This window comes from Marmota marmota, unplaced genomic scaffold, assembly GCF_001458135.2.
Source record: "Marmota marmota marmota unplaced genomic scaffold, marMar, whole genome shotgun sequence".
Classification (NCBI taxonomy): Eukaryota; Metazoa; Chordata; class Mammalia; order Rodentia; family Sciuridae; genus Marmota; species Marmota marmota.
The window spans coordinates 7,915,667-7,929,588 of NW_026000168.1; the positions used below are offsets into that span (position 1 = coordinate 7,915,667).

The 13,922-nt window shown below is 40.1% G+C and overlaps 1 protein-coding gene across 4 annotated transcripts in view; it reads left to right on the top strand.

The window, feature by feature from the left end:
- LOC107150034 (contactin-4) overlaps positions 1–13,922 on the top strand; it is an 874,282-nt gene that overhangs the window by 201,306 nt on the left and 659,054 nt on the right. For all 4 annotated transcript variants that reach the window (XM_048787029.1, XM_048787028.1, XM_048787027.1 and 1 more), the window contains one exon: positions 7,091–7,127. The gene's annotated coding sequence lies outside the window, so the exon portion shown is untranslated. The remainder of the gene's footprint in view (positions 1–7,090; positions 7,128–13,922) is intronic.

The following is a 13,922-nucleotide window of genomic DNA, read 5'->3' on the forward strand; positions in this document are numbered from 1 at the left end:
TCTCATCTTGAGAGTAGGATTTTTTTTTCCTTTTCCTGTCTTGGAGGGTACTGTCAAAGAATCCTGGTTGTTGGTTTCTCCTGTTGTGCAAATTCTAAACCACCTTCCACGGTTCCCTAGTTGGATGTCACTGGTGATTGTCCTGAGACCTCACGCAGACTGGAGCATCCGTCTCTAGCCTCTCCAATGTGCTGTCCTGATTACGTGACATCAGGACCACTTGTGAGGCCCTGAATCTCCAGCCTCCAACCTTAGGAGTGATGGGCAACCCGCGCCATCTGCATTTCAAAGCTCAACCCCCTTCCTGTCTTTCAGATTCATAGATCTCCGGGCTCTGATGCATCTTGCAGCCCTGTTTATCTTGTAGGCAAGACCCTAGAAATCAGTCTTCCAGAAAAAAAGCATGGTTCTTTGGGGCCGACTGTCCAAGGCGAGGGTGTCTGATAGGAAACCTCCTCCTCTTTGCTCAGCTGTCATTGCAGGGACAGCCTCTGTTCATTAGCTTCAATTGTCAGCTTTATGGTTCAGTAAAATACATACACATTTTCCCTCCGGTAATGACTTTTTTCTCACTTTGTGAGAACTGCGGGGACCCTTGTTATCGAGAGATAATCATATTCTGGCAATGTCACTAACAGTGCCCAGTAAAAGTCCCAAGGTTGTGATTATCTCTTAATAACTGCAAAGCCTGTTATGTATCGTGTGGCATTGTTGTGTACTTTGTGGGTGGGTGAGTGGGGGGGGACCCATTAGTGATCTCAGCGGTTGATACCATTCCTGGTGATAATGATCAAAGAATCAAATGACCATTTGTTGGCTTGTCACTGGACAGCATGATTCGAAACGCATTCCACTCCTCATTCAGAAAGGCACGGGCAGACGTGTAACCTCTGGCTTCGTGTTAGTTTAATAACCCTGATGTTACTACTAAATTATGTCGAGCAAAGCTAATGGAAATTCTAGAAATAAACACGGATAATTTAGTGTCTACCTGACCTTTCCCTCCCACAGAGAATTCAGGTTGGGTTTTAAATACCTGTGAAGGAAGTAAATACCCGTGAGAAATCACCTGCTGATTCACTGATGGGAAATGTCATCAATAACTTCAGCAAAACAGGCTCTGTGTAAGGAGAAGAGCTTTGCGTACGGTACGCCGGCCCTTTAGAACGGGCCTGGCTATTGAATGGCCCCTCTTCTCTCTCATCTATTGCTCGCCATTCATGTCCCAATCATGTTAACAATGATCAATACCATTTATTAAATACCTGCGATTGGCCACATGGTTGTCATGCATTAGATCATTTTTATTTCCCTGCACAAGAATCTTTCAAGGTGGTGAAGCTTTGTCCCATTTTGCAGCCCAGGAGACTGAGGCCATCGGGGATCACAGAGTTGTGGGGTGCCTTCGAGTGGCCAATTTTGGATCTGGATCTGTCTTCAGAGCTCATTGTTATTTAAAGGGACAGTGTGCAGGGTGATGGGTAGCCAGTGGGGCCCTCGTGCTTTGAAGACAAGTGCAGGTCTGAGTCCCTCTTTTCTGCCTCCCGGGATACTGTGCTTGTGGGACCTCCAGGACCTGGAGAGCTCCCCTGTGTTTCTCCAACACACTCATCCACATTATCTCTGCCTCTTACCTGTCCCTTGGGAAGGGCTGTTTGTGTTCTGATGAAGAACCCACACACCTTTTGGCTCTGAAGTATCTGGAAGGGGTGTGCATCAGGATGTAAGGCTCCCTGGGGTGAAATCGTCCTTGTGACCCTGGCCCTGCCCGCGGCCGTCCTGTTTCTTCTATTCTCCATGAGCTCAGAAGCTCTGCAAGGATTCATGGGTTTCTGGCTCTTTTGCATCAGAACATCACCACGGTGTTTCTGTTGATGACAGGTGACGTGTGGAAAAGTCGAGGAGCACAGGGAGACTCACCCCTGAATCCCGTGGGCACCCACATTAGTTTCCTGTCTGTCCTCACACGGGATTTCTTTTTTTTTTTTTTAGTTTCTAATAAAAGCTTAGCCATAACTTAAAACTAGTATAATAGCAGATAAAATGCATGGATGCAAACATAGAAAAATGAATAAATTGTAGATAACTTAAAAATAATTTTCTGGGGGCAGGGTGCAGTCCCAGGGATTGAACTCAGGGTCACTCAACCACTGAGCCACCTCCCCAGCCCTATTTTGTATTTTATTTAGAGACAGGGTCTCACGGAGTTGCCTAGTGCCTCTCTATTGCGGAGGCTGGCTTTGAACTTGGGATCCTCCTGCCTCAGCCTCCCGAGCTGCTGGGATTACAGGTGTATGCAAAAAAATAATTTTATTAATGATGGCTAACTTTTCATTTTGTGCATATTACAAACTGGACACGGTTCCTTACACAGATCTTCTCAATCTCTCCTTACAAGAGCCACATAAGGTGGAAATACAATTAAGAGTCTCTTTGTGTGCACAAGGAAGTTGTGAAAAAAAAAAAATCAAAAGTCTTTCCTGTGCTAGTAGCCTCTGCTGTCTTTGAGTTCTTCTCTCTGGCCAAGAAGAAATCCTGTGTTTTTACCCCTTCAAGGAAGAAACTGGGTGTCCATCTCATTCATCTCTGTTCTTGCGGGTACATCTTAGATGAGACACTGACATCGCTTCTTCTGTAATATGGACATAGCGAATGGACTTTTTTTTTCCTCCAATGAGGTGTCTATTTTTAAATCAGAAACTTTCCAACCCCAACCTAAGCATCCTTAGAAATTTCCTTTTAAGAACAGTCACGAAAACAGAGCATGGAATCGGAATTTATTTTTCGAAGCCTGTCCTTTATCTTACCCTTCGAGTTGCAGCTGTTAACAGAGCAAAATTAGGGAGCACCTGTTTTAGACCAGGTGCATTCAGCTTCTACTCCTTCAGGTTGAAGAATCCCAGGACAGGTCCACACGCCCCCACAGCGGAAGGTGACCGTCTCTCAGGGTGGGAGGGAACCATGGTGAACGTGTTGTGATTGGTGTCCTGCGAGGAACACAGGTAGCACATAACAGGTGTTAGAACAGTCTAAGATCCATTGTGATCCCGAGATACCCTAGGTTGACTCAGAGGATGATTTCAAAAACAATATTACTGTTTTGTATGAATTTTGATGTTGTTTGTTTGTTTGGGGGTGGAGAGGGTGGCAGAAGAGAAATTTTCTTTTATGTAAACCCTATGACATCAGGGACCTTGTTTGATTTTTTTTCCCTTCTAGAAAAATACTTTGTGAATAAAAATAAAAATTTATTACTTATTTTTTTAATAAAAAGTTATTTTTATTAAAAAATAAAAAATAGTGACAGTAATCCCAGTGACTCAGGAGGCTGAGGCAGGAGGATTGCAAGTTCAAGGCCAGCCTCAGAAACTTAAAGAGACCCTGTCTTCCAAAAAAAAAAAAAAAAAGACCGGGGATGTAGCTCAGAAGTAAAGTGCCCACAGCTTCAATTACTACTATAAAAAAAAAAAAGTAAAATGTTCAAGCTCTTGGACTCTGATAGTAAAGGAACACTTGACAAAGACTTCTATTTATGATAGACAGGAGAATTTGTAGATGTAGGTTCCCTTGCAGATACACAGGATTTTAGCCTGGTGGAGTGATTTTGGGGGGTTTACTTATTTGTTGACTCACATGTCGCTCTCGGTGGTGTCTTTAGGCATGAATCTAGTCTTTGTAGCAATAAGGTCACCTTGAGTGGGTTCATACTTTCTTAGCAATTTAAACAAGTTTAACTTGTTTAAACAATTTAAACAAGGTTAAACAAGTTTAACTAGCTTGAAGCAAAGAGGGGTGATTGAAACCATGTGCCAGCAGAGTAAGACCCATCTAAGGAAATAAAAAAATAAATAACAGGCAAAGTCTGACCTCATCTGACCTCATGGGACCTTGATTTAAAAATTCAGGAGATTCAGTGACATCTCACTTTTTCCCACCCTTTTCCATTCCCTGGGTTCTTAGGGGACTCAGGAGTCAGGTGTGTCTCACCTCTGATTTGCTCTGAGGAGCTTTCTCAGTGGACTAGCTTCTGTGACAGAAATTCCAACCTGCCAGGCTCAGAACTACCTCAGAACTACCTCACTTGCTATTGAGAGCTATTGAGAGCTCCCAGGAGAGAGAATTCTGACTGGTGATTTCGTAGCTTCAGCCAATCAGGTAGAATCTCACAGTGCGTGGGGCAGATCTCCCCAGGAGCTACAGGAGGGGTCACCAGTGAGAAGGGTACCTGCCCAAAGGTCTTCTCAGAGGGACCACTTTACTTTTCTGTTCCTGCTTACCCATGTCTGCATGATTATTCTTTGTGGCAGCTAGCTAATCTGGTAACTGTATTCTTGACAGATACATTCACCAACCCCACAGGTAAGTTCTTTGAGGCAGGGTTCCCTGGGCAAAGAACTGCAAAAAATCAAAGAGGTGAATCTCATAATGTTTGACATCATGGGTGGGTATATGGAAGCATTTGTTTTCTTTAGGAGTTTTTCCTATCTACCTTCATCATTCATGAGACTATCCATCGAGCGTGAGAATCTCTTACCAATATTTCTTCTTTCTTTCTTTCTTTCTTTCTTTCTTTCTTTCTTTCTTTCTTTCTTTCTTTTTAAGCAGGGGGTGGCTCTGAACAATAATAGTTAACTCTTTTACCAATGTTTCAATGACTAGTATCAATTACTAGTTTAATTAGGGTCAGCCAAATACTTAACCTGTGTTTTCTTTTTTAATTTAAGGATCAATTTGGGAATTGAAAATATTTTTGAGGATAAATAATGTCTCTGATTCAGAGGTACCATTGGGGTTTATATCAAAGGATGGCTCAAGGTCATGTAGCAAGTAAATAACTGACCTAGAATCCCATCCCAGTCTCTGTATCCCAGAGCTTAGACTTTCAAACAAAAGAAAAATAGTAATTAGTTTAATGAAATAAAATCTTGAATTAAGTTTTCATTTCAAAAGGTACAGTCTTCACCTTTATTCTGATATAAGGAGGCTGACTCATAGTGGGGTAGGGAGGGGGAGCATGGGAGGAATAGATGAACTCTAGATAGGGAAGAGGGGTGAAAGGGGAAGGGAAGGGGCAGGGGGTTAGCAAGGATGATGGAATGTGATGGACATCATTATCCAAAGCACATGTATGAAGACACGAATTGGTGTCAACCTACTTTATATGCAAACAGAGATATGAAAAATTGAGGTATATATATGTAATAAGAATTGTGATGCAAAAAAAGGTACTTGTATAAAGACATGAATTGGCGTGAACATACTTTATATATAAGGATATGAAAAATTGTGCTCTAAGTGTGTAATAAGAATTGTAATGCATCCCGCTGTCGTGTATTTAAAAAAATAAAATCAATTAAAAAAAAAGAAATGTAGAGCAAAGTCTTCAAGATCATTGTCATTTCATTGCTGTTACTAAGAGTGGCAGTAGACACAAATGGTGTCAAATCTATAAATAGAGCTTGGTTTCACATTGGTGGCTTTACTCATGTAAGAAAGGAAAATCAAGCTGTAAGATTCACAGTGGACTGTTATAGCGACACCCCTTCAGCTGGTGACTGACCGTATGAATATACGGCAGATGGTGATATATTTGTGATTCCGACTGAACTTGAATATAGGATTCTCCATATTCCACAAGAGATTCTTCTTCTTCCTTAATGTGTGGAACATTATGTTTTTGGAATAAGTAAGAAAGGACAGGAAAAGAAAGAGAGCATTTCTGAATATATTCACAATGTGAAGAGTTCTCCTTGGGTCCTTAACCTTCTGAATATTCCTGACACTATCTCAGAGTTCTGAAAGTTAGATGTTTAATATAGACATGAATCATTTTGCTTACCAGCAGGAGAAGACCTATGCTTAGCTGAAGGCTAGTCAAGAATACATATCATTTCTATCCCAATTAATTATGTCACATTTAAATATCAGTCAGAGTAAGTAAAAATTTGGAAGAGAGCACGGTTTAGATCTGAGCCCAAGCCGTGGGCTCAGAAAAACAAATAATATAGAATTAGACCAAAATTTCTTTAGCTACCCGAGGCCCCAGAGTCTGTTAGGCAGAAAACTCACTAGTTAAGCTGTAGCCATTTGACTGACTGATTGACAAAGCTGTAGCCAGTTAAGTATTTCTTTTTTCTCCGTATGTCTCATGTCCATTTCTCCATAAATGGTGTCAGATCACATTGTTGGCTTGGGTTCTCAGAACCTACTCTGCTTTTAGGACTGACCCGATTAGCATGAAAACGTTTTTGCTTTGCTCAGATCAACTCTGCTAAATTTATTTAGTGTCAGGAGTTTTGCTTTCCAACATTTTTGTAGGGAAAGATACTTCGGAGTGGCCCATCTATATCCATATCTATATAAAACTTTATTCTCACGCATGTATCATTTGTGGTATATATGTGTAGTAAGGTTATCTATGACAGGGACTTTGTTAGAGGACACACACACACATAAACGTGAAGATATAATTGTATACATTTATTCTTAGTAAAATCAAGTACAGTGCGTTCTGAGAAGGAAGAACAAATTTAATCAGGAAAAAAAATGAGGTTATGAAACTATTTCACAATTAAAGTTTAACTTTGTAGCTCCGAGAAAAAGATATGTTGCATTTATATAAAGAATCCGTTTTTGTTTACATTTGCTCTTTCATTTTACATATTCATGTGCAAAAATAAAAGTAAAAGAAAAAAAATCTACAGGTCATTTCCTAGTTCATTGCTCAGTTTTTATTATTTTGAAATATTTCTAATATACCATGTTAGAAAATCATTTTAGTGACCCTAAGTAGCACTACATATCTCAGGCTCCTAAAGACTTTGCACTACAAAGAAGTGACCAAGGAGACATTGCCTTGTCAAAAGTCACTGGGCTAGTGAGAATGGAGCTGAGAAGGGAATCCCACATCCTGGCTCCTAACCTAGGCAGTTCTATCAAACTGGAAATCCACACTAAGCGTATCTGATTTTCATCTCCTAATTTAATTTTAGAATATGGAAAGATAATCGTTAAGCATCAGCTACATATAAACCTGTCTTGGGGGAAAAAAATCCTGTATTTACTTCTGCATTTCCTGTTTGTGTTTTAGGAATCACGGCATGTGTCTCCAAGGACTGCCCTGAAAGGTAAGCCTCCCCACAGGGGAAGGTTTCTCTTCCATGTACTTTGATGAGCATCCCTGGTTTCTATGGAAACATAGAGAACCCATCCTTACAGAGTGATACCAGGAGATTGTTTTGATGTCTTTATGAATGTTGAAGCTAATGAAGGTAGTGAAGTCCCATAAATGAATCCCCAAAATGAGAAAACAGACCCTTTTCTTTGTCTCTGGAGAATCTATTTGAGGTAGGTAGGTTTTTCTGTGATCCAGATGAATTCGGTAATTCAGAAACTTTACAAGTTGGCGTCGTGGGAAGAGTCTTGGGAATAAAGTAAAGGATGTTGCACTTTTTCCGGATGATTGTACAGAACGGGATGCTTTAGCAGCGAAAGCAACGCAAATGTTACATGGACTACGTCCTACAAGGATCCGGGTCTTGAGAGGGGAAGCCTTTTAGGGTTCAAAATGTGAGCTATGTAGCTCTCTTGGCTACACTGTGTGCAAATGTTTCCTTAATAAAAGATATGCATTTAAGAAAGTAAAATCGCTATCGCTTAGAGTTCCCTAAGGCTGATCTAGCAAGTTACCAAAAATTGGGTGGGCTTAGCTCACCAAAATTGTATTTTTTCACTGTTCTGAAGATTGGAAGTCCTGCATCCAACTGTCAGGCAGGATGAACTCTTTAAAGATCTTAGGGGAAGAACCCTTTTTGCTGTATCTTGTTTCCTGTGGCTGCTGGTAAATTTTGGTGTTTCTGGACTTGTGAATACCTGACTCAAATCTCTGCCTCTGTCTTCACATGGAGTCCTCCCTGTGTGTGTGTGTGTGTGTGTGTGTGTAAGCACATGCATCCAAATTTCTGTCTTTTTATAGAGTCCTGTCATTGCATCAGGACCCAAGATAATCCAGTGTGACTTCGTCTTAATTATATCTGTAAAGACTCTTTTTTCCAAGTATGGTCATATTCACAGACGCTAGACATTACAGTTTTAGCCATATATTTTGGGGAGATGTAATTTACCTATCACAGTATCTAGCCCTTGAAAGAGAGTTCAGTGACATTACCTTTATCTAGGTATTTATGGGGAAAAAATCCTAGCATTGCGGGGAGTGGTGGAAGGTCTCATTCCATTGTCACACACAAAATAAAATGTTGCCTATTTTTTTCTTAAAGAGAGAGTGTGAGAGAGAGAGAGTGAGTGAGAGAGAGAGAGAGAGAGAGAGAGAGAGAGAGAGAGAGAATTTTTTCAATATTTATTTTTTGGGGGCTGGGGATGTGGCTTGTGGCTCAAGCGGTAGCGCGCTCACCTGGCATGCCTGCGGCCCGGGTTTGATCCTCAGCACCACATACAAATAAAGATGTTGTGTCTGCTGAAAACTAAAAAAAATAAATGTTGCCTATTTTTAAAGACACAGTCACTCTCTCTTGAGGGCCAACTTCTCTCTCTCAAGCAAGATGGAAATTGAATGATCACATATTCAGGGCAGAGATCAATGCCATTGGGTGAATGTTAGTGCATGACCCTGACTCTCAGATTTTTAAAACTGTCCAAGTAGCAAAATACTTCTACTTGATTCTTCAGATATTTTTTTTAAGTCAATATGGAGCAAGGTTGTTTTTTTTTTTTTTTCCTTTTTACCAATTAACTATTCCTCACTCAGACTCACTCCGGGAGGATTTCTCTGGTTCCTTTTTATCTGGAGGAGACTTTCCTCCAGTTCCAACACAATAATTGCACGATGCTGTAATTGCTTGCTTAATTATCTCTCTCTCCCCCCTGTAGACGTTGGAAGGCAGGAATCCCATCGTCTCGGGTAGCATGGCATGTTAGGAACCCAGCAGTATGTGCTCAAAGAATATCCTCAGTAATTATCCCTGGAAAGAATCAAAGACTGTATGGGACTTTCCCTATTGTAATTTCTGTGTCTTAAAGGTTAAGTCCTTGGTCATTTCCAGAATGAAGGCTGAACAAGGGAGGTCAAGATTCCTCCTTTTTCGTGATCCTCCTTTGGCCCTAGAAAGAGGATCCTGGCAGCTGCTAGTGGTGAAACACGGTACCCTGTGAGATAGCACAGCCCCCACACAGTGATTTGATTTACACATTTATACTCCTTAAACTTTTGATTTTAAAAATGAGCCAAGTGGAATTGGTCGCTGACATTTAGAAATAAGGAGATTTTGCATCAAGAATGGCTTCCAGAAGATCTCAACAGCTATCAGAGGGTCTTTGTACCCTGGGCCATCATTCCCAGATGGCAGGAGGGCTGAACAGAGCAGCAGATGCCTTGTCCAGGTCTCCTCCAGTTCATTACCCACTGTCACTGGGTGTCCGTGTCCACCCACCCAGCGCCTGAGTTCAGTGTCTTCAACTGAAGGAAGAGAATTAGACTGAAGCGTGGAGGTGGATGCTTCCCTCAGCCTCTCTGTCTGGGTCTGTTGGTAGGTTCCAGAGGTTGGATGGACCACTGCCATAGATCCATCAGCTAAACCTGGTCAAAATAATTCTGTCTCCCATGTTCCAAGGCTTGTGCTTGAGTCCCGGATCTAATATTTGAGCAGACAATCTCACCTCTCTGAGACTCCCCCCTCCCCATGTGGAAAAGTGGGTCAGGAGTATTCTGCATGGGTTTGTCTTATGTTCACTTGTTTTGTTGATATCACCACATTTAGCCTAGCTTAAAGGCAGGGATAGGAAGAGAATGGTTGCAGTCTTCTCTGGATCGGTACAAATGCTTTGCACCTTTTGCTAGACCAAATTAACAATGAAAATCCATTAGGTCCTGATCCACGCTACAACATGAATGAACCTTGAAAATATTATAAAGAAATCCTGTTCAGGAAGTCACTTAATGCAGGTTTCTGTGTGTGGGGAATATCAGAATGGGCAGAATTATGCACAAGGCCCTGAGTTCAATCCCCAGCACACACACACACACAAAAAAAAAAAAAAAAAAAATCCAGAATTAGACAAAGTAGTTCAGTGGTTAGTACATAAGTTAGTTCATATCATCTTTTTAAATCCTTCTAGAATTAGTAGTGCTGATCATACCATATGGCAAGTACACTAGGGAACACTGAGTTGTCCCTGAAGGGTATATTTCACAGGCCATGGATTTGTAAGATAATGAATAAGAAAACAAAGTTTTAGGGAGAAAAACTTTTTTTTTTTTTAACTCCGGCACCTAGTGGAGATGACAGAATAAGCACTCTTTCCATCAAACCTGTGCAGATGGTCCTTCTCTGTGTTCTGACTTCTCTGACCTCCACAACCAAAGAGCAAATCTTCTTGCTAGTGGTCAGGATTCCTGGTTTTAGGCAAAGGTCAGGAGTGAAGAGGTCCCACAGAGATTGCCCATGTTGAAATCCTTCAGTGACTCCCTGTCTAAGCTCACGTCCCTAAAACTGAGAATCAGGGATGGAAATAGCCATTTGGAAGGAGAGGGAGGTCAATGCCAAGTACTTACGGTGGCTCCCACTAGGAGATAGGCTCCCATAATTGATACTTTTATAATTAGTGTCATTTGGTTGTAGATATTGGGCTATAACATGAGATTGTTGGCAGCTGATTTGTTGGAGGGTTGTCTTTTCTCTGGATGGCATCTTGGGCCAGAAAGAAAAGAATGGCTGGAATTTCTGTTAGCCCTTGATGGATTTAATCAGCTCCTTGGGGACCCTTGATATAGCACGGATATAATTAATGGGGAAGCATAATTTTTATTCTCTGTGTTTCTCTTGCTTGTGGACAGAGGGGAACATTACCTGGGCCGAGAATGGCATTAACATACTGTGAGTGAGATGTCAGGGCACAGAAAACCCATCCGGGTGGCCTTGGGTTAAAATGTTCTGTGCATGTGCTTCTGAGTGTCCCGGAAGCGGCTGCCCATCAGAAAATAAGCTACTCCCTAGAACTGCGCAATTCAGTCGTCCCCCATTTTTTATTATTTATTATTTTTCCCTTTCAGTAACATCGTAGGGAAAAAAAAAGAATTTAAACTTTGGGAACTTAAAATCATGGTGGTAGAATATAAAAAGAGTCACTGCATTATTCTGAGAAGTATGTTAGCAGGTCTAATACTCTGCAGAAATATTTAATCTTAATTATGAAAAAAAAAATCTCTACATGAACTGCTCCATTGGATCCAATGACTGCTTTAGGCTCTTTTTTTTTTTTTCTCCCTCTGTGGATAATGGAAGGGATTATGTTCTGTCCAATGGTCAGATTAAGAGGAAGCTTGAGAAGCATTTGTTCTCTCCAAAACTGGTTTGCAGGGAACCGATGAATGCACCAGCATCTCCCTTAGGACTGCTGTTAGGGTGGTAAATAAGAGATTTGGGCTCCCAGGAATGTTGCAGGTGACATTCACTGGAGGTGACAGATAATAAGCAGGTAAAGTAATACTGTCCTGTTAAATGCTATAAAGAAAGGGAAGAAACAGCAAGCGGAAGGAGTGGGGGGTTGTGGGTTTGCATCCCAACTAACCTGTTTTGTGACCTTGGGTAGCAGCTGTTCACAAAAGAGGATTTGGATTGCTACTAATTTGCTGCATTGATCGTTTGACCATAATGGCATGATTCTCTCTCTATTCTCATGAATGCTTTTGAGCATAGTACTTATTTGATGTGATATTATATTGCAATACCCGCTCTATTGAAATCAACAGGTGGCTGGGGTTCCTTTTTAGCTGTTTTCGACCCTTGGTAGGAAATACCTCTATTTCTCAGTCTGATTTTCTTTTCTTCTTTGAACAAGTAAATGGAATTTATCGGTACTTGTGTGAGCTCTTGAAATAGTTTCATTTTCTTCCGACTGTCTGTATACTTGGCAATCTTTGACTGGGTTCACTCTTTTCTTTATTCCACTCTTCCTTATGATGATTTTGGTTTTATTTTTTTCAGTCTATTTCTGTTTTTAAGAGCCTTCCTTAAAGTTTTGACACAATGAAGCCAAATTTAACAGCATTTTCAAATACAAAACTAAAAGTCTTTAACTCTGATTATACCATCCAAGGTTCCAAGGTATTCCTGTGTATAGATGATAGTTCTTGAGTCCAACTTGATTTTTCTTGCAATTAGAAAATCGTATTGTTCTACTTAATAATAAAGACAAAACTGGCAAAAATTTTTCTGTGTATTTACTAGTTTTTTTTTCATCATTGTATTCTACTTTCTTGGAATTTCAGTTCCTTTTCTGCATTAATTATTAGTTTGAGCACATTTTCTTTATAGCACATGCACTAATCTTTGTTTATCATTAAATACCACTTTTTGCAATATTTTTGGAACAACATAAAACAGGTTTGGAATTCCCAGTTGGCTCTGTATTTCCTTCCACAATTATTTTATTGTTTCCTTGTTTTCTACTCTTCCTTATTACAGGGAATGAAATCTGCTCTTAGTGAATCTTGTTCTTTTGCTTTTAATCTTTTTTTTTAACTTTTGCAGTCTTTTTATGGAGTTCCACTATTTTATGATATCTAAGTATGCATGCATTTTTAGTCTTTCTTGTGATAATCCTACTTTTCAATCTGTGCACACATTTTTCTTTTGGTTTTACAAAATTCTCATTATTTATGTGAATATTGACACTCAGAACATTTTTCTGTTGTCATTTTTCTGAATATCAACTTAGTCATAGTTTGAACAATTTATTCTCCCTGTCCATAACTTTTTTTTTTCTTCACGTTTCCATTTTACATTATAGGAAAATTTCTCTGATTCCGCCTCTGATTTTCAAATCCTTTCTTCATCAGTGTCTACTTTCCTGTCTGATTTTTAGTATCAGTCAAGATGGCTCGAATATGCTGCATTAGCAAACAGCCAGGAATATCATGGTTTAATACAGCAACAGTGTAACAATGTCCCTCATGCTGCTTGTCCATGGTATTTACTCTGGACCCACATTGGTGGAGGCACCATCAGAGAATGTTTCCATGATTGCTGGGAAATCTGATCATCCACAGGCTTGGAAAGCTGCTTCCCACAATCAACATGCGCCATTTTGTTCTCACTTTCCATTGGCAAAGGAAGCAACAGAGCCTAAGGTAATTCCCTAAGACAACAAAGAAAACAGGACCATGATATTCATGAAAAACATTCATGACTAGCACAAATTCCACTATTTTTTTTAACTCTTTTTTTTCTATTCATTTTTAGTTTCTAGAAGTTCTGATTGGTTTATCATTCTGACTTGATACAATCATGATGCTCTGTTGCTTGGAGTTTCATTTATATCTCTAATTAATTTTTTGCACATAATTTCTATTCATGTTCATTAATCTTTTGGTTTTAGTACTTATATTATCAATTCTTTTACTGTGCCAGCTCTTTTTGTGCTAGGTCTTTGTTTTTGTTTTTTCCCACACTGTGTTTTGTAATTTTGTGTTATGAACTTATCTTAGATGAATATTTGTTTTCTGTAGAAGACCCTTTCTTCTGAAAGCATCCCTCAAGGATGGTTTAATTTCTCCTTTAATTGAGGATTTAGGACTTAAAGGATCCCAAACCATTGTTTGTCTTAATTTCTTTCACATCAATATATGGTCCCTTTTGACCATATAATCCCATCCTCATGCTTTGCCTAGACTTGAAGTTTTGATTTCTTACAGGGAACACCTTGAGATCAAAGACAACGCAATTCCATACCTGTTCCTTAAAGCATAGGAATAGCTTTCCAAGATTCCTTTATAGCTTTAGGAGCTCTGTGTCTTACTGGGATCTATCAGCCTATGGTCCAAGTCTCCTGCTCCTCTCATTGGATATCCTGCCTCACCCACCCTGTGGCAGGACTGATCTGCTACAGAAGCACAGCACATTAGCTGA